Source organism: Acipenser ruthenus, chromosome 14 (genome assembly GCF_902713425.1).
Source record: "Acipenser ruthenus chromosome 14, fAciRut3.2 maternal haplotype, whole genome shotgun sequence".
Taxonomy (NCBI): domain Eukaryota; kingdom Metazoa; phylum Chordata; class Actinopteri; order Acipenseriformes; family Acipenseridae; genus Acipenser; species Acipenser ruthenus.
In genome coordinates, this window is record NC_081202.1 from 33,364,199 (window position 1) to 33,385,054 (window position 20,856).

A 20,856-nucleotide genomic window follows, 5' to 3' on the forward strand; every position below is an offset into this window, starting at 1 on the left:
CAGAATGGCTGAACCCATTGCCCAGTATACTGGGGGTTTTTATGTTCAGATTTTTTGGTTTTGAGGAGCACAGAAAATAATACAGGACTAACTTGCCACCTTCTTGCTTGCAGGTCTGTGTAGTTTATGTTATTTTGGGACCTTTTAACTCTGTGTGGCAAATCAGGTAATGGGAAGGAAGTAAAAAAAAAACAATTTAAATTGTATTTGTAGCTATATACAGTCACAGACAAAAGTATTTGGACAGTTAAAGAAAATGAGAAACCACAAATGTATATATACACACACCAACAATAACACACTACATACAACATAAAACACAAAAGGCGCACAGTGGCGGGGCACCCCACCACAGGACCCTAATGAACTAATATGTGTACATCCATCTGTGTGTGTAATTTCGCATCAAAGTTTCATCATGCATTGCTAGCCTCCTAAAGATGTTTCGGATAGCATTTAGCTAGCATAAGATAAACTCTTGATTTTAGACAGATCTTTCACCTTTCCTGTACTGTTGGATAATTCTGTGATTATGAGGGCCTTCTGTATGTGCTTGCACTGGTGAGAGCCTTCTAACACAGCCACTACATTAGAGCCCTGGAAAGATTCTTTTTTTCTATGCTGTTGCTTTTGGAATAAACCTGCAATTATATTGGAGCAGCAGCCTCAATGAAGGTTTAATTTATACTCTGCACTTCTGCTTTTTTTAAACAGCTGTAGACTGGAAAGTCAGTCAATTAATAGATTTAATTTAATGTTTTTTAGGGTCTTCTATATTCAATAAATGGGGACCCTTCTATCCATCTCTCACACTATATGGTGAACATAATAACTGCTTTGATTTTGCACCAAGTGTTTATCATACATGTACGCTCCTAGCCTCCTGCAGATGTTTCGGAATTGCATTTGGCTGTAATCCGATACACTCTTAATTTTATACAAATATTTTAACAATTTAGATATTGTGGGATTATTACACAGTTATGAGGATCCTCTGTATGCACAGAATTTTATTGATGCATCACTGGTTAAGATAAAACTTAAGAGAACTGGTATGGAAGTATCTGGTGTCGTATCGGAGGGAGTGATTGAGGATCGAACCCAGGTCTCCTGATTCAGAGACCCACACTCTGCATGCTGTGCTACAAGAGACGGCTCTATTGCAGAGCAGGCAGACACGACTACAGTCCTCCCTCGTTATACTGCCCCCCATGATAATGCCATCCACACATTCCGCTACATATTCCTTCTGAACCAGTGTGCGCCAATATAAACCAATGCTATTTTCACTACTACTCTCGCTGTCTGCCATCTGCCAATGCAGCAAGCCAAGGTACAAAGCAATGCACTGTGGTGTCCTTTACTGTACTTTCTCAGCTGCACGATACTCAGAACCAGCTACAATAAAGAGCGTGACTGCTTATGTCTTTGATGTGGTGTTGTGCTGAATAATTAAACGATATATGCCAAAGTGCAGTTTTATTTAAATAATCCCTGCTAGGGGTGAAATACACTGTGAAGAGGATGCAGTGCAGGCAGTTGTCTGTGTGACACACTTCACATTTTTCATCTGGAGAAACACTTCTCCAATTGTCATGAAATATGTGGGATGTTACTGATTTTGTAATGACCCTCGTATACTGTCACCCTCTCTATAGCAGTATAATGAGGTAGTACTAACTTCACTCAGACAACTATGAGTGTTCGTTATATTAATCCGTCCACTTAAGCACCTCTTGCCCCAAGTGCAAGCACAGACCTATACTTGTTTCATCTACACTGATTTAGTCACAGGGGGGTCGATTCCTCCAGTAATGCGCTCTTCTCAGGATGCTCCAGGAATACCTTCTGTTTAAATAGCGAATGAATTGTTACTATAACTGCATCTTTCCCTTTCTCTAGCCTTAAAATCCATAAGCACTGTAGAAAGCACACTGTGGTGGTATTTTATGTAATAATAAAGTAATGTTGGTAGTACTCCAAACTTAAAATATAAATATTTCATTCTTTAAGCCTGATGTTAATCAATGAAAACCCTAGTCAAACTAACAAACTAATCTTCAGCTTCTTTTGCTCAATAAGCTGTTAAAATAAATAGTTACAGTAATGAGTAAGGCTGTGCATCGTTTTGTGATTCACAATTAACATGTTTCTAACATGTTTCTGTTTTAGTTAATTGCCAACTTAAAACGTGTCAAAGGGAATTACCTGGAAAATCAGAGTATCTGCACAGACCTACTAATGAGTTACTTTTGAGTTCTGTAACTCTAAGGTATTACTTTTTAAAAATGTGATATGTACAAGTGTGGCGGAGTGTCCCGCCCCTATATAATTATTTATTATTATTTGTATTTTTGTTTGTGGTGCAGATAAAAGCGCCGCGTATTTGTTATTGTTTTTATAATTTAAAACCCGTGAGGATGCGTGACTGATCAGCTAGTGATTATTTAACTAGCTGACAGTCACGCATCCTTACTAAATGTGTGCAGACTGTGGCCGAGGGGTAATAAGATAACAGCTAGTTAACCCCTCGGCCAGAGTATAAGAACCTGCAGCCGTCTGTGCTGAGGGTTGAGTGTACAGAGGAGAGTACGGGGAGCGGAGAGAGCGAGGCGAATAAGAGAAACAACTGCTAAGTATCTACTTATTTGTTTATTTCTATTTGTTTGGCTAACGTGCCCTTTTGTTTTGTTTGTTTAAATATTTTGGTTTATTGATTTAATAAAATCAGCTGAACGCCGTTGCGTTCAGTTTCACCCGCCCATCCACTGTTTTGGTTCCTGTACTTCCTGGTCCGTGACGTCACCACACCTCACCACTGCAAGCCATCCTGTCACAACAAGTAATCAGATTACTTTTCAGGAACAAAAGTAACAGAGATTGCATTTTGTTACATAGATTACTTTTGGAAATCATGCAGCATCTGCAGTTGGCAGAAGCTCCTGTTTGCAAATCATTTCAAATGTTTTTCTACCTTAGTAATATTACTAGATTCTAGCAAGCTTAAGTACTGGCCATTGGAACCCATTGTAAAACCCATATTGCTAAATGTTTTATGCTGTTCTCGTTATCTATTATGTGTGTTTAATTACTGTAATCTAAAGCAATAATTAATCAGCAATAGAGTATATTACTTCTATAAGAAAGTAGTAATGTAACATATTACTTTTTGGAGCCAGTAATCGGTAGTCTGTTGTTTTGTTCCTGATGGCTAAACAGTGGAGCATTCTACAGTACAATACAATGTATGTTCATACCAACATCATTAGCAGCATTACCACTGTGGTATCATTTTAGCCTCATACAATTGTAGTTGCCTTGGAGCTACCAGTGGGCCTTTGCACAGAGCTATTATATTGCCACTGCAGATCCTGTACTAACAATAGAGTGTGCCCCAGTTCAGAGCTGGTCAGTACAGAGGAACTGGAAAGACATTGCTTGGGGTCTTTCAGACAGAAGCATGCAGGTTAATTGTATTTCTGTCTCTCTGAGGTTCAGCCCCTTTGATACATTAGTCTGGGAGCCAGTGTAGGGATGCCAAAACCGGCGTAATATGACCATATGTTTTTGTTGAAGTTAAGATCCTGGCCGCAACGTTCTGCACAAGCTGCAATCTGGACAGAACACAGTTTGGAATAGCAGAGAGAAGGGCATTGCAATAGTCTAATCTGGAAGTTATGAAGGCGTGAGTCAGTTTCTTGGTATCATGTACTGAAAGAAAGTGTCTGAATTTAGCGATGTTCCGTAGATGGAAAAAAGACACTTTAGTTACGTTCTTAATGTGAGCTTCAAATGAAAGATCAGTCAAAAATGACACCCAGATTTCTGGTCTCTGGCTTTGGCTCTGTGGGGTTGCTGTCCACTGTACAGGCACATGGGTTTATGCTCACACATTGCTTTTTAGAACCCAAAACTGTGACTTCTGTTTTATCAGAATTTAGCATAAAAAATGTGTTGACATCCATTTTTTAATATCTACGAGACAGATAGGGTATTCTGAGATGTGGAATCACCTGGTTTGACAGATAGATACACTTGTGTGTCATCAGCATAGCAATGAAAATAAACAGTGTCTACGGACAACATCACCCAGGAGAAGCATATACAAGCAAAACAGAATAGGACCAAGGACAGAGCCCTGCAGAACGCCACACGTAACTCCAGATAAGAAGAGGATTCCGCCTCATTTGGATATCTTGTAGCCTATTTGATCTGTAGGATTTAAACCAGGATAGGACAGAGCCTGACAGTCCAACCAGGTTTTTTAAAGGCAGTCAATTAAAATTCGATGCTCAGTTGTATCAAAAGCTGCACTTAGATCTAGAAGGATTAGGGCAGAAGCAAGGCCTGAATCAGAGGATAATAGAGAATCATTTACTACTCTGATGAGGGCCGTTTCAGTACTGTGACCAGGACGAAAGCCTGACTGAAATCTCTCATAGATATCATGAGCTGCAAGGAATGAATTTAATTGATTAGCCACCACTGACTCTAAAATGTCTGATGATGGTTAAAAAGAAAATTTGGATTACTTTTATTAGTTTCTATTAAATTTGAGTAGTAGGTGGACTTGGCGCAGGACAAGTCCGACTGATCCTGAGTCAGTAAGTGTTGATCTGGACAAAGCCCCAGGTTTTAAGGGACCAGGCTTTATTCAAATGATCATGGGGGTTTATTGGACTGGATAGTGAAAGTTAAAAAATGACAGGGGAGTGGTCCGAGATTACAGGGTAACAGGATTAAATTCTGAATGTCAAGGCCGCGAGTGATAATTAAATCAAGCGTGTGATTGTGAGTGTGGGTGGGACCAGATACGTGCTGAGCAAAGCCCGCGGAATCAAGTAAATTCAGAAAGTAATTTCCAACACTTCTCCACATCAACATGTATATTAAAATCTCTCAAAAACATAATTTTATCATGCTTGACAGCAAGAGTTAATAGAAGTTCTAAACTCTGTCTAAAAAAATAAAAAATAAAAAGGAATAGGGATGCCAATAAATGATTACAAGCTGAACTGGACAGAATTTCGAATGACGAGTATCCATTTAAACTTTCAAAGTGAAGGCTAAACTCCTTACCAAAAATGATGGCTCAACCACCACCCCGACCCAAGGGGCGCGCCTTCTGCTGAAAAGAGAAACCACAAGGAGAAGCTTCCACTAATGGTACCGCATCATCTGGGTTTAGCCAAGTCTCAACTAAGGTCATAGAAATAAGGTTGTTAATTAACTGGGATTTGCTGACTAAGCATCTTGTGTTAATGGTGCGTGCAGGGCTCTTAAAGTTACCTCTGGCTAAAGTTTTAATTTTAATTAAATTCCCAGAATTTTCACAGTGGGGGGCAGATACTAGCTCAGTAGGATGCACAGTATGTTGAGTTAGAATATATAACTGGGACCTGCGGGGTAGCATTTCAAGTCAGAGATTATTAAAATAATTCCCTATATTTTCAGTTAGTCTGAATAAGCATCTCCTATTTTATATATATATGAAAGATCATTAGTTTAGCAACATGCAAGGAAAGTATGTGTTTCTGGATAGCAAGCTATAGCAGGCAACTGGAACTAAAGGGCAGCTACTGAACTCAGAAAAAAAGCACTTTGACAAAAACACTATTTGAGTAATTGAAAGAACAACAACTGCAAATGATTGACACATCATGAAAAGGTCATGTGAAAGCAAAAACGTCAGGAAGCGGGCATTGTTGACTTACCACTTCGTTTACATTAGGCACCTCAAGCAGGCACAAAAGGCTCCTCCCTCCTTGAAGCGTTCTGGTTCACTGAACGGCAAACCTGACTACCTGTAGCAGCAGCGGGGCATGCATGCCATATGGAAGCACTGGTTTAGCTGAGAGAATTTAAACATATAGACAAAGGAATAAAAAAGAGAGTTAACATTTTACAAGGAGCATTTATAAAAGATACAATTTTCAACGTGTGAAGAAATAAATTCGTTTTAAAACATGTTCTTGTTTTTAATGTTGGATGAAATATTAACTAGACCTATGTTATATAACATGGGGATCAGGTGGATGAGTTTTTTTTACTTCATTAAACAATTTTTAAAAAGCTTGAGACACCATCCAATCCTAAGCACTTTCTAGCGCTGTTCTTTCTCTGACTAAATTGCGATTAAAATAGGCATTTCAGTAGCTAAAACCCCACTTCTCGGAGTTACGTGTGTCATCTATATAACGTGATATTTGAGAATTGACAGGAGCTGCCTTAGTAAAATATTTATCTTCTGCGCGAAAACTGGTGTAGGAAAAAGGAGAGCGGTAATTTAATTTTCAATAACGATACGGCCAATAGGATTAAAGACAAATGAGGAACGAAAGCAATAGCGCTATCCCATAATGCTTTGTTAGGCAGCGGAGCAGAGAGAACAGAACTGACTGCAGCTGGTATATAGCATCGACTATAAAGGTAGGGATTACAGTACAGACCGTGCGGCTACAGAATATACTGGAGCAACCGCGTGCTGACAGGTAAGTCCACTTATTAATACAGGCGCTTACATCGAGGGGTGGAAAAAAGAAGCCCATAGCTAAATTCATTAATAAATGAAGGAACCACATTGTTACCTGGGGTTTCTGAACCAGCACATTATAGTCACACATATTATGTTGGTTTTTAATGCAGCAACCAATTAATATACAAGCATAACTATGATTTGTTTATTAAACGTTACTATGTTCTTTATAATACTAGATAAAAGGAACACCGCATGGTTTGTGAAAGGTATTTGAAAGCGCTGAAATAACTGCACAGCGACGTGAGTAGTAAGTAACTCATAAGAAAAATGACTGGTTAAATTGTGCTATATATATATATATATATATATATATATATATATATATATATATATATATATATATAATTTGCAAATACATTTCCACGTTTTTGTTCCATTTGTTTCATAAAATGGTTGCATGGATGCATTTTATAGCGTCAGTCACAATTTCATTTAAAAAGACGTGTATGTAATGATTTACAGACGTAGTGGAATGACAGTGCAGTAAGAAGTTCATATCGTATGGACTGACACTGTAGTTCAGTACGGTGTTTTGCACCTGTTGAAAATTGAAGTGTCTTTCGAATAGCTGTCCTCCCACTCGGGCTGTCTCGGTCCGAGGGCAGGATATAACCTTAAAAAACCATCACTGTAATAGACATACTTCTCTGAATCATCTTCATTATATAAATTAGAGTGATTGAGTTAAATATTAAACGCATATAAAATAGATGTTCCTTATTATGGCTATGTGACTAATGTGAGTAATATTGATTTTACGTTGTACGTATACTGCAATATATTTTCATATGAAATAGCTTTTGTATGCGTATAAAAAGGGGCTAAAGACTATATGCAAGATGAATGTAATGTAAATTGTTTTGTCAACATTAGTGTATAGTCTAGCGTTCTAGATCTCGATATAGGTGTTACGAAATTAACATTACAGAGGCATTTTGGTATTTGGTAGCACAGCAACAAAAATCCAACATAAGGCACTATAGATCTAAATGGACATACTGTATGTACCTCATATAATGTGAGAAAGTATGGTACATACAAATATACATACCATATGTAGCACACACTTTGTGACCCGGCCGTCCCTCACTGAAGAATTTATAGATGTGACTTGTATTCACTTGGTAATACGATATATAAAAGCTGCATCTCCCTGTTGCAAACCAGTTTGTCACAATGGGCAAGACAACAGATCTGTCAAATTACTGATGTTCCACAAGGAATGTTCAAAACTGCTGGCTCTTCCGGAGAACAGATTTTGCAGGAACTGGAGGCTGGTACCCACTCCTGCTTGAGGGCATTATAAACACTGAAGTCTGTTCTCATGGTGTCATTCTGGTTGACTGCCCTGCATCCTATTGATGGTGTTATGGCAGGTGTTTTTTTGTACATTGTAATGTTCCTTGACTGGCCAGGTCTGTGATACAGGATACAGTAGGACTTGTCTGTTGCTTGTCTAAATACTTTGCATTGGTGTCTGCTAGCAGCTCAATCCATCATGTGACCGAAGCTGTGCTTTGTTTCTTAACTGTGGTGGTTTTCTGTAAATTGCAATTCCAGAAAGACTAGACTCTCTTCATGTGCATTAGCCCTTAACCATATTCTCCATTTCAGTTGAAAAATGTGACTGTGAAGTTATGGGTTTGATATTATGACTGAATACATACTGCCTGGGTGAATGTGGAAGGTTTCTGTGAGTTGGTTCTCTATGCCATTGTCTGTTGCTTGTAACTATATGATGTACACGTCTGCAAAACTGTCACTGTGTTGAGGGGCGAGCCGGTTGCACTGTCACTCACTAGCATGCCCCTTGTGAGGTCACAGAGACCATTCTCATCATTGTTGCTGAATAGTTGCACACAGCTTATATAGGTCTAGGGCAGGGCTGTCAAACTCCGTTCCTGGAGGGCCACAGTGTCTTCTAGCTTTCATTCCACCCAAGCTCTTTGATTAACTGGACACATTTAACACTTCTCTCCAGGACTCAATGTTATAGGCTGTGTACCTTGAATCAAGTGCATTAAATCATCAACTGTAAAAGACCTTGAAAAATATTAAATATGTCCAAATGAACAAATAATTAGATCAATTATGTTAATTGAGAGCTTTCGTTTGAATGAAAACCAGAAGACCCTGCAGCCCTCAAGGGTCTTCTGCAGTCCTTGAGGGCTGGTGTGTGGATCACATCAATTGTCATGCATTGTAGATTTGGGAATTTGCTAATTTTACGTATATTTTCAAATTCTTTAGGCTTGCAACATGCAAACAATATAATATCAAAAAGTTCACGTCACTCAGTGTTTAAAAAATAAGTGTGTGATGCAGGAATGAAAACAAGATTTCCATTTCAAAGCTCATGGTTTTACCGTGAGCTTAATAAGACACACCTGAGCTTTTTACCTTCAGTATACACTGGGGCTAAATCAAGCTTGTACATTAGTAAAACCTGGAATGGGTGAAACTGCTATGCAATAAGAGTCTTATTTCCGTCCCTGGGCATATGACAAAACATGGTGTTGCATCGATATGTGTTTCATATCAAGTGACCCTAGCATTTCTGCATGTCTGTAGGTTTAGTATTAGCTGTTTGTTTGCATTAATGAAAATCCATTTCAGCAATACTCTAAAGAGCAGACATTGATGTCCAGTGAATTACAAGGTCCCTATGTGTAGTCTCCTGAGAGTGACACAGCTCGAAGTGCTGTTTCTCAGAGGCACAGGATTTTAAAAGGTGTTAAAACCTTCCAGCTGTGTTGCATTACCAGGATAAAGAGTCATGCCAGCTGAGACTAGCTCTCACACAGCCTTCTATTGTAGCTGGGAAGGAATGCAGTATTCAGCCATCCCTGCAGTGGTGTATTTTTTAAGCTGCGCAATATTTAGCTTTCCGTGACCATGTGGTTGGCATCCATCAAGTGTTTTTAATATTTTTCACTTTCTTTTTAACAGTTGTCTTTTATTTAGTGTTGCACACATTAAGTTGAGGTTATGTTTTTGGAATTGTCCTGTGACGGAGACTGGAGGTAACTGAGAGATTAATGGAAACTGTTATACTTCTGAAAGGACAATCCGCCTCTATTGCATACGCAATCAAAACATTCCTATAAAGAGCCCTTTGCCTAGGCCTTCTTGTTGTTTCTTTGTCTGATCCTCCTCCCCTGCCTCCACCTCGCAGCATGCCTTGTCTAGGGGGCCTCTTGCTGCCTGTTGGCTGTAGCATTCAATCAATCATTACATCACAGTTCAGCTAGCCCCCGGGGGAGGGGGGGCAAACGGGCAAACGTGGCCCAGAGTGCCATTTGTCCTGCCAATGGCTATAGCTGTCGTAATCATTACATCACAGTTCAGTCAGCTCATGAGGGTGGTACGATGCCCAGAGTGCCACTTGTCCTGTCCGCCTGCAGTAGTTGTCATCAAGCAATAATTATTTATTTCAGTTACACAGAACGGGGCAGCTTCAGAGCTCCAATGGACAAAGCCACGGGCCAAAAGGTATATTACTTTTCTCTTGGTCCTTCTGTCAAATGCAATAAAGAATTGGTCAAATCAGTCTTCGGTGGATATCTCCTTTCTGAAATGTTTAATCTACAGTATCAAATGTAGATTGACAGCCTTAGATTTGCTGTGTGTGTGTACAGGTAGTGTACAAAAAAATGGAAACACCTGGGTAAATGAGGGACACCAAGTATATTGAAAGCAAGGGCTTGGCTTGGACAGGCCTGGTTGCCTATAATTATTGCTAGCATGGCTGCAAGAGGAGACCTCAGTGACTTTGAAAGAGGGGTGATTGTTGGGGCGCGTTTGGCGAACCTTCCTTTGGCAATTTGTTCCGAACCTTCAAAGGTCAAAATGTACCCTTCGTTGCAGCCCTAGTTGCGATCTGCTTTACTAATAACATGCTTGTTTAGGGGCTCGTGGATTAGTTCTGCCAGACTCTGTAATGGGATCTGGGGTAACAATCCCCAGAGAGAAGTGCTGATGAAAAGTGAAGGGACAAACCTCTTTTTGCTGTCTGCTGGTGGCTCCTGATGGCACTGTTAACACTGGTGCATTTTTAATGTATCAGGAGACCAGCAGCTGTGCAGAAACTGGCTTCTCCTGCTGCACAGGATTGTTGCATTGCTGTGGATCAATACCCATTTATTCTTCGACGCACAGAAGCTTGGCTGTATAATCTGCCAGCCATGAGTTAATAAAATTCAGGAAATACAACTCTGGCATATATCATACGCTAGCCTTCCGTGTTAAAGAGAACAGTGGGGCAGGAACATTAATAATTTAGAGGGCTTTTTTGTTTTGTCTTGCGCTTAAAGGGGCAGTAAACATTGGGTTTTTAGAATTCTAATTACCTGGATTCATCCGAGCCAACGCCCCAGGGGCGTAAAGGACGGGCGGGGCGGGAGGTAGGTGATGACTCGGCAGAATCCAGTAAATAATACTACAGAGAAGGAGACGTGATACCTTTTATTGGACTAACTAAATAATAATTACATCTATCAGCACTTAAATACTATGAATGCCAAAAAACAAACACACATTTTCAATAGAACATTTGTTGAAACACGGTTGTTTGCATAGTGGTAAGGTCTTATCCCATTATACTATGTCATGGAGTTGAAGGCTGCATAACAATAGCACAGCAATTTAAACCAATGTGCTTTGTGAACCCAGTAACAGTGCTTATTCAGGAAATTAATGCACAGGTTATATATACTAGGGCACGATTCTCAAAGCTAATAACTCCAAATCGTCATTGGCACAATCTTTTGAGACAGTAAACAACCCAGAAATGTAATTTAGGGGCTTGTTAGTAGTCTGAAGTTGTTTCCTATTCGTTCTAGAACTGTAATTCAATAAATGTGCTAATGACGATTTGGAGTCAATAGCTTTGAGAATGAAGCCCACAGTCCATTTATGCAATGCTAGGGGGTTCTGGAAGTTTGTCTTAATATTTATATGCATTTCAGGCATCCCGGCACCTTGCTGTATCATACTGTAGTCATTGTGCATTTGAGGTTGTACATTGAATAAGCTTCCACTACTTGTTAAGCCTACAGTTGGTCCTGCACATTGTAGGGGGCAGAGAACTAATTGCTCGTGTGCTGAAAGAGGCAACCATAAAAATACAAATTGTGCATGCAAATTTTGGACTCGGACCCAGGTTAATGCACTTTTTTTTTTTTTTTTTTACAATTATTTTTATTAATTTTTCAATTTCCTCCCAATTTTGGAATGTCTTATTATTCAACCTGGCTCACCACTGCAACCCCTGAACTGACTCGTGAGAGATGAGGACGAGCACTCGCAGCCTCCGAAACGAGTGCCATCAACCGTCTGCTTTGTTTCGCTCTGCTAGCCCGCCGTGCAGCCATAACAGAACTTACAGCATCGGAGGACCACGCAGCACTGAATTTGCGTACAGGCTGGCCTGCAGGCACCCGGCCAGCCACAGGGGTCGCTGGTGTGCGGTGAGCCAAGGACTCCCCAGCCGACCTAACCACTACCCCGCCCGGGCAGCACTTGGCCAATTGTGTGCCGCCCCCTGGGTACTCCCGTCCATGGTCAGCAGTGGCATAGCTTGGATTTGAACCGGCGATCTCCAAGCTATAGGGAGCATCCTGCACTCCGGGTGGAGTGCCTTTACCGGGTGCACCACTCGGGAGCCCCTATAATGTTCTCTTTTGATGCATGCTGATTGTATTGCAGTAGCATTCATTTACATCCCATCCATCTGCCCCATCAAAAACTATTTTCTGGAAAAGTTGAATACAATTCTATTTAGATGGTACTGCTCAATAGGTTAGCTTTTCTTGAAGTTAAATTGTGGGTTATCAAGCTTTTCCAGGATACCACTCTGACACCCTGTTTAATTAAAGTACTCATATTCTGTGGTCCCTAAGTAGCTCCGCTAGTAGAGACCATGCTGTGTGGAGTGTGGCGTAAATCAGACAATATACAGGTTCAAATCCCAGTTGCCTGGAAGCACTACCGTTTGACCTCCACGGGCCAGAAAGGACAAATCAGCTGGGCTTTGTTCATCAGTGTGCTACAAAGCCGGGTGCCAGCTGGTCAAGCAGAACTCTCTCCAGCCAACATTCACAGCTTAGGGTGACTCCGTGAATACAATTCAGTTGGCTTGATAGTGCTGAGATTGGAGGAAACCCCCTGATCTTCAGTCCTACTGAGTTGGTATGCAGGTTACAGCAGCAGTGAGGAGACATTCAGAGCCCCCTCCCCTTAAATCAGGACACCAGCTTTCCAATATAAATAGTGTGTTGTTTAATTGCTATCTGTTAAAGACTCTGTGCCTCTCGACCTGTGAGGGCACTGTGTAAAAGGAATAGAGTACCCTTAACTAAATGGCACGACAATTTATTCCGTAGGGTAGGTGGATGTCGGTCATTTAGTTAAGGGTACTCTGTTCCTTTTACACAGTGCCCTCACAGGTCGAGAGGGAGATCTAACACCAAGAATCATTTGATCTCAGTCACAAGAATGCATTCAGCATTACGTAATATCACGCAAGCCCCTATGGACGTTATTTTGACTGGAGCTCTGTTTTGGTGAGCACTGTCTAATTTTTACACTAAAGTTTTAAGCTTGCAAGTTACATATTTTAGTTCAAATTTTGCAAACTCATGCATAACCTCAACACTCTACGTTTTCAAGCACGCAGCCTCAACTTTCAGAAATCTCTATATGCACTTTAGATCATATTTCTGGCTAAAGAAGTGCCCGGTATGCAATATAGAAATGGCGGTACTGCATACCAGCAAGTACAGGACACCTTCAAGCATTGGTGCTATCCATCTACAACTATGATGAAACTTGAATCAATCTCATGGCGACGTCCATATGCCGGATTCTGTCTGCCCTAATTGAGGCTCTCTTGTCTGAATCATTCTCCTGAATGTAGTTAAAGAGTAAGTAGTGGGGTTCCTACAACTGTTTAAATAACATACCTGTCATTTTTATTTTCATTGTAACATCCTGACAACTTTTTACACTTAAAACTTCTAAAGTCTGTTTCAAAGCTCTTTTCAAAATGTCTGCTCTAGTGCACTGATAGTGTAAGGATTATTGCCCACATTGTCAAACAGGTAACACAGCAATAACGATCCATGATGTGGTACGGAACAGAAAAGCCACAGCACTTGTTATGTTTTTTTTTTTTAAATCTCTCTTCCTACAGTGATTTAGGGGACAGATCTCAAACGCCAGGGCAGCTCTTCTAATGTGTGAGCATTATTGTGGGTTGTAAAGAGGATATCTTATGCCTCTTTTCCACTGTACAACCGAGCCACGCCAGGGCCGTACCGAGCCCTCGCAGTGCAGTTAAGGGGAGCCTGGGTTGTTTATACACTGTGCTACTGACGTCACAAGCAACGAAAGACAGTTGTTTTTAATTATTGTTATTAATTAACTCGGTTTGCCAAAAGATGTGCAAACAAATGGTGTTCAACTATTAATAGACCAATAGCTGTATCTTGTATCGCTATATTTTGTAAATATATTTAGGAATTTCTATATAATCCACACATTTTACTGATTATATCGAATTAATAAAAGTAAATACGTCCTGTTGAAGGGGAAAAAAGAAGGTTTTAAAAATATGATTTGCCAAAGATATCCCGTTTTTAAGGATAGTTGTTTTTTCTGGAGTTGTTTGGGCGCTTAAAAAAAGAAGGTGCATGATCACAACGAGAGCCGTAGTCGTGTGTATGTACAGCTGTATTTTGTTTTACTATATATACTATATTTTTCTTTATATTAATATAATAAAGGTAAAGGATGAGAAATGTGGTAGAATTTTGTGTTTTTGAGTGTGTGAGTTAAGTGTACCTTACCCGCAGTTTATGTCCATTTTAGGGATGGGATGAATACAGCGGTTCCAAATAATCTCACTGAACCAACACATTTTCAATTGAAAGCCACTTACACTTTTAAATCACATAATTAGGTTTGCTGAGTGTGTGTATAATCTCAAGTGTTTTCAATTAAAAACAAATTGTCGCCTTTTAATCTGTAGACAGGTGATTTTCATGTGGACGTTGCAGATCCACATTAAACACAAGCATAACAATAGTGTGTAACGTCTTCAGGTAGGGTTTTAAAAAAATCCCCCTTGTTACAATTTTTCGATCTATTGATGTTGAGGTTTAAAAGTTTTAAATTGAGATGAGGCAAAACATGCATGATGATAATTGACCAGTTAAAAGCCGACAATTTCTTTTGAATCGAAAGCACTCTGCAGAACCTAATGACATAATTTAAGAGCATCACCATGTTCAAATTAAATGTCGGTTCTGTTTAAACCCTACAACAAAATAGCAAAAGGCTTGTATTGCCACCAACGCTGTGTTACTGTAGTACTGCAGTCACGTGTTTTTTGCAAGCACATGGCAGGCAGGGTAAGAAATGACATCATGCTTTATGTTATCTTTTTTCTATAAATACACTCCAAACAGAGCAGAGCATGATGATTTAAAGTGGAAAGCGTGGGTGCGAACATTCTCCAGCCCTGCTGTAAGCCCCTGTGCAGTGAATGGCTTTCTTCATGCAAGGCACGTCAACAGCATGACAACACAACCCAGAGCCACTCACTATCACAAATAGGGAAGAGAAATGTTAATCCACCTCTGTATTGAATGTAATATTTATTTGTGTTTTCTGTTTTAATTCTCTAGGTGCTTTGAGTTTAGTAAGAGGGTCATCGTGAGCAGACCTTGTAGGAGACCTGTGTTAGTATTCTGAGTACAGTTTGTGCACTTTATTATGTTTTTTTTTTTTTTTGTATTGTCTAGCTCCATATTGTCTCTAATAAATTTCCAATTATTTTCGAATTCATCTCGGCTGTCTTGGAATCCTGTGTTCTGCGGTCACCCACACTGTACCTCCACATCCTTACTCTTTAATGTCTAGCTGTGGTTTATCCCGACAGGGTATATGATAGGTTGATCAAATCCATAAGCCAGCTCAGAAGCTCCAGTATTAACACATTTCTCTCTGTAAATGTACCAACCAAGCCTTGGGCTCATTTTGAGAATAACTGTTTGGACATCCGTCTGCTACTTCTTTTTTTATTATTACTTTTTATGAGGTTTTGTAATAATAACAGGTAATTTACAGTACACAAAGACTTAGTGAAGCCAACCAGTACTTTAAGCACAGTACAGAAACCAGGACCAGAGGACGCATTTGGAAATTAAGTGGAGATAAACTTACGTAGGACAGAGGGAAGGCGGCGCTTCTTCACACAGAGAGTGGTGAGGGTATAGAATGGTTTACTTTGGATCCTTTAAGACCCAGTTTTGATCAATCAGCTACTAGGAACCGGAGGAGCTTAGATGGGCTGAATGGCCTCCCCTCATACATAAATCTTCTTCTGTTCAGTTTCCCAACTTTTGGGGTATTTATTCTGTGATCTGGAATTCCAGCAAGTCCAAGGCTTCACAGACCACTGACTGGCTTGTCCACCTTAGAATCATGCAAGTCTATACAAGAACAGCGCCACACAGATATTAATGTGGCATGAAAGCTGATGATTTTTTGAGGAATTCCCTTTAACATGTTTTTTTTTTTGTCAGTGGGTTTTAAATTAAACCCAAACAGGTTTTGAGATGAATCAGCTACTAGCCTAAATGTCCTCCTCCTTGTTCATAAATGAGGCCGTGCACACTGAGAAATGTGTGTGTGTGTGGCTGTGTAAAGGCAGCCACACAATGTAAAATGGGGATTGTTCAATTGATTGAGTTTTTATGGTGGTGGATAGGCGATCTGGAGGTGGGGTTGTGTCTAGCTACCAGTCTGTATATACTGAAAACATATTGTTTTAAAATAAGATGGGGCCCCTTCACTATCCCCTTTCATCTGTTCTTCTAAAATTGACAATAAACCAATTTCCATCAAAACAGGTCATTATGCTCATCACCCAGCCATCACCTTACAATATATACCGCAGGTTAAATATAGGTCAGTACATGTATATTCTCTTGCCAAAGCTTGGTATAATACATGTGTGGAAACCATGTCTTTGAACACTCAGTCATTTCCACTTGACATTTTTACCTTCCATTCATAGTTCACTGAGCACACAATTCAGCGTCACATAACTCCCACTTATTGTCCACTTAGAGCTAGAAAACTCTGTCCCTCCAGTTGCTGGTCCACTTGGTGTACATGATCATCACATTTCTCTAGAGTCTCCATCGTACGGTTCAAAGAAACCTCTTGACATCAGGACAGAGCTCTTCAGGGAGTAAACCCCATCCCTTGCACAGGGAGATGTATGTGATATTTCTGCTTGAGACACGTCAGAATTGTAAAGACGATGACATCAGTTCATTTAATGATTGTTGCTGCGGGACTTACGATATTATGCCTTTTCTCACAGATAATTATTTTAATTGTTCTTGTTTTGTAATGTGAAGTTATTTATTTGTGAACTGTGTGAGGCATGCAGTGGACTGTTTTGATAAAAGGATCAAAATAGATCACTCTCGGTTAAATTGAACCCTTTGATTCGCACATGATGATATAAAAGTAATCTGCTAGTGCACTGTTGTGTAGTATTGCCAGGATAATTTTCGTTTAAACCTTTTTTTTTCATAGATCAGGAACTCTGGACGCATTAATATGAAATATATAATATACAATATGGTTGGATGTTTTATTTTATTTATTTAGGTAGTTTTGCAATGTGAACGAAAAAGAATTTGTTTAAAAAAATGCAACTAATTATTCAGAAACAATTCTGTCCACACAATATTGTCCTGCAACCCCTATCCCCAAGGAGGGCTGATCTGTGTAACAATGCACCTCAATATTTCAGGCTGTCCACAGAGCTGGGGCGGGCTGCATAAACCCATTATTCCATTATTCAGATTGAGCTCTCCACCGGAATCAGATGCTGACAGTCAGGTGAGAGTCACTGGTGTTGATCAGGTTGATTCACCATTCAGAGTGAAACGAGTGAAGAAACAGCTGCCTGGATTTGTGATGATTGCTGCTTTTTTTAGACTGTGGAGACAGAAACCCAAGCAGCTGTTTCTTCAGTTGTTTCACTCTGAATGGCAAATTAGCCCAATCAACACCAATGACCCTCACCTGTGGAGATGTGAACAATCGGTTTGTCTAGCACTAGAGAGAGGTGGAGGACCTTCAAAATCAAATTCTGTTCAATATTTACTATTGATTCATTGCTTCTAAACAAACGTGCTTCTGTTTACCCTAAGCTGTACCTAGAAGCGTACAGTATAAGATCATAAAAAAAGGCGGGCCAACCTTTTAGGCTGAAAGAACCACACCGATGAACAAAGACTACAGTTTAAACAGAATACAAATGTTTCCGCATTTTTGAGCTCATTTTTTTCCTCATTTCAGGACAGGCTACTTTGTCATTTTATGGAGTGTTTTTAACTGGCATCTATCTGTTGTTTTAATTCTCTAACTATATTGCTGTGATAACTTACTCTGATTTTGTTGACAAAAGTTAGGTTAATGTAAGTTGTTTTTATTTGATCCTGAAAAAATGTAATAAAACCATTAATGAATGACACATGTACTGATCCCTATTAGTTTTGTATTATGTATTATGAAGCGTATACAAATGCGTGGAGTAAATGTGATTCCTTAACATTTCAGTGCAGCTTTGCTGTGAAACACTTTGTTAATGGGTAGTTACAGATGGTATGGGTGTCTCATGCATCTTGGTGCCGCTTGGGCACATTTACTGACAGGGCTCCTGAGTGTTCTGTCTCAATCACATACTCACATCATGCGTCATTAGCAATAGCTGCAATATTGCAGAGGCTGGTGTTGATCATCGCTCGTCACCAATATGAAAAACAGTGAATGCAGTTAAACTCCACTCCTGTTTTGTTTACGCTATTACGTTTTGAATTTGTTGTCTGGTTCAGGTGTGTAGAGCTCTGGATTTCAGGGTCAGAAACTGTCCAGTCACTGTTTGTATTGGTATTTCCTGAGATGATGTTGTAATTGGAGTTAACAGGCTCTGTCAGTCCTTACAATACTGCGGGAGTCACTTCCTCCACAGTAAGAATGGCAGTAAAATTAGAAGGTCTCTTAGTCCTATGCAGATATGTGATCATGTGGTGTTATGTCATCCCGTAGACCAGGGGTGGCCAAAGTTGGCCCTTCCACTCCTGGTCTTAGTTCTAAACCTGTTATAATGAACCTAATTAAACCTCCATCCAGACCCTGAAGTAGTTCATTATCTCATTTTACCTGTTAAACCTGGAGTGGAAGGACCCTCCAGGACCGTGATGGGCCACCCATGCCCTCGACCTTTCTAAGCTGTGCAAGTTGTGTGCAGCTATTCAGCAACAATGCCTGGAAAGCGGAAGGATCTCAGTGACCTCACAATGGGGGCATGCTAGTGAGTGCCAGTGCAACCGACTCGCCCCTCAACACAGTGACTGCATTGACCAATGTGTCCATCAGGACAGTCTCCCAGATGTGGGAGTTTAGCAGACGTGTACAACATATAGTTACAAGCAACAGACAATGGCATAGAGAACTAACCCACATAAACCTTCCACACTGGACAAGACAAACCTGTTACCACTCTAACAGTGCGCCAGGGACTCCACATCGTAGACCAATAAGAACACCCTGTGAACCAGATTAATTGACTTGTACTTGCACACATAGCTTCACTCCTGTGTGTGTTCCAGGTCTTTATGGGACTCCTTTGTATCTAAACCTTTGCAGTGAAAAGATTTTGTACTAAAACTTGATGAATCACCCGGGCAGTCTGTATTCAATCATAATATCAAACCCATAACTTCAGAGTCACATTTTTCAGTTGAAATGGAGAATAAGGTTAAGGGCTGATGCATATGAAAATCTATACAAACTGAAAGCTTGTTTCTTTGTTGGCTCTGTGACTGTACAGTACATCCGCTTTCTGCTGCTAGAATATTTACCCACTGGTGCCCCTCGTCCTGATTTTAATGTTCCGCTTTCACCTAAACAGCCTTGTTGTAAACCCACTGAAGTGTGATTCACCTAGTCATTGGGTACAATGATTGCATATTTGGAGGCTGCCTGGACTTTTTGTATGCCACAATATTTTTACATAGTACATAGGGTAGATTTTTAGATTTACCTTTATGATGCAGAATTGCACATGTTGGTTTACAGCCTGATCATGTTTTTCCATCACTGCACATACTGACAGTGTTTCTCATTGTCAGCCCATAGGAGAAATGCCTTGCTGTTCAAACAGGATTTGGAATAGAAATGTGGCTGGCAGTCATTACAGTAATGTGTTTCAACCCTGCAGTGTTACTGTGACAGGGCACTCAATCATGTATATGGGGTGGGGGGTTGGAGGGCAGTCATTTATACATGTACTGAATCCTACACAGACGGCGATCCCGCAAGCTCTTTGTGTGTACATTGGAGCACTCCCTAGCCTCCCTGTAGCTCATTAGACATTCAGTTTAGTTCATTACGTTATTTAATGAGTATAAGCTTTGGAGGTTATTGTGCTTGAGAGAAGGCATGATCTCAGTGGAGCGCACGGTCCGCAGGTGATTCAGTGGATGAAATGTAGTTCCACACAGTAATCAGAACAGGAAACCCGGCTGGCAGCCCTGCCTGATCATTCTAATCAACAGAAACTGGGAGGAGTGACGGAAAGTTCACAAACACAGTGATGCAAGTTCCACCTGCTGCGGTGTGTAGAGAGGCCTCCTTTAAGCTCGGTTCTGTCTCTGCACGATAGGATGCAACTGTGTTCTAGTTCTCCTAAAACATTCGCTGCAATCCTACAGTCAAACCTGTTTCTAGCATATTGTACATGCTGTACAGAGTGATATTACACAGTCTAGGAGTGATGCGGGCCCTTGTCCATCTGAGGGGGAAGGAAAATCAGGGACCAGTGTGGTTCCATTGCAGTGGACAATTATCTTATTTTTATTTTGGTTATCGGTCAGAATCTGTGAAAATAGCACCTGAGGGTAGATCTTTATAAGAGTGAATTGGTTCATTAGATTTATTTTTTTTAACCGCTAAACGTCCTGTCTTTGTTGGTCACAGAATTAAATTGCAATTTTAATTTTTTTTTTTTTTTTACATTCCAAAGCAGTATACAAAATAAAATAAAACAAAACTTCCCCTTTAATTGTGTGTTTGATACAAACAGGAGAGGGTTGGGAAGCTCAGCTGGGTAAGTGGTCCTGCTGGTAATTTTATATATGAGTCACTGAGTGAGCTTCCAGTTTGTAGGAGGATTTATTTGGAAGTGGGAGGAGTAAGAAAGCTGGCTCGGTGCAAAGGACTGCAAAAAGATT

The 20,856-nt window shown here is 40.2% G+C and overlaps 1 protein-coding gene across 3 annotated transcripts in view; it reads left to right on the top strand.

Annotated features, from left to right (window-relative positions):
• Positions 1-6,287: 6,287 nt before the first annotated feature.
• The window catches only part of LOC117419743 (synapsin-3-like), a 198,558-nt gene continuing 183,989 nt past the window's right edge, over positions 6,288-20,856 (top strand). Inside the window, exon 1 of one of the 3 annotated variants that reach the window (XM_034926276.2) lies at positions 6,288-6,491. The gene's annotated coding sequence lies outside the window, so the exon portion shown is untranslated. The remainder of the gene's footprint in view (positions 6,492-20,856) is intronic. The other 2 variants (XM_034926274.2, XM_034926275.2) reach the window with 2 other exon arrangements.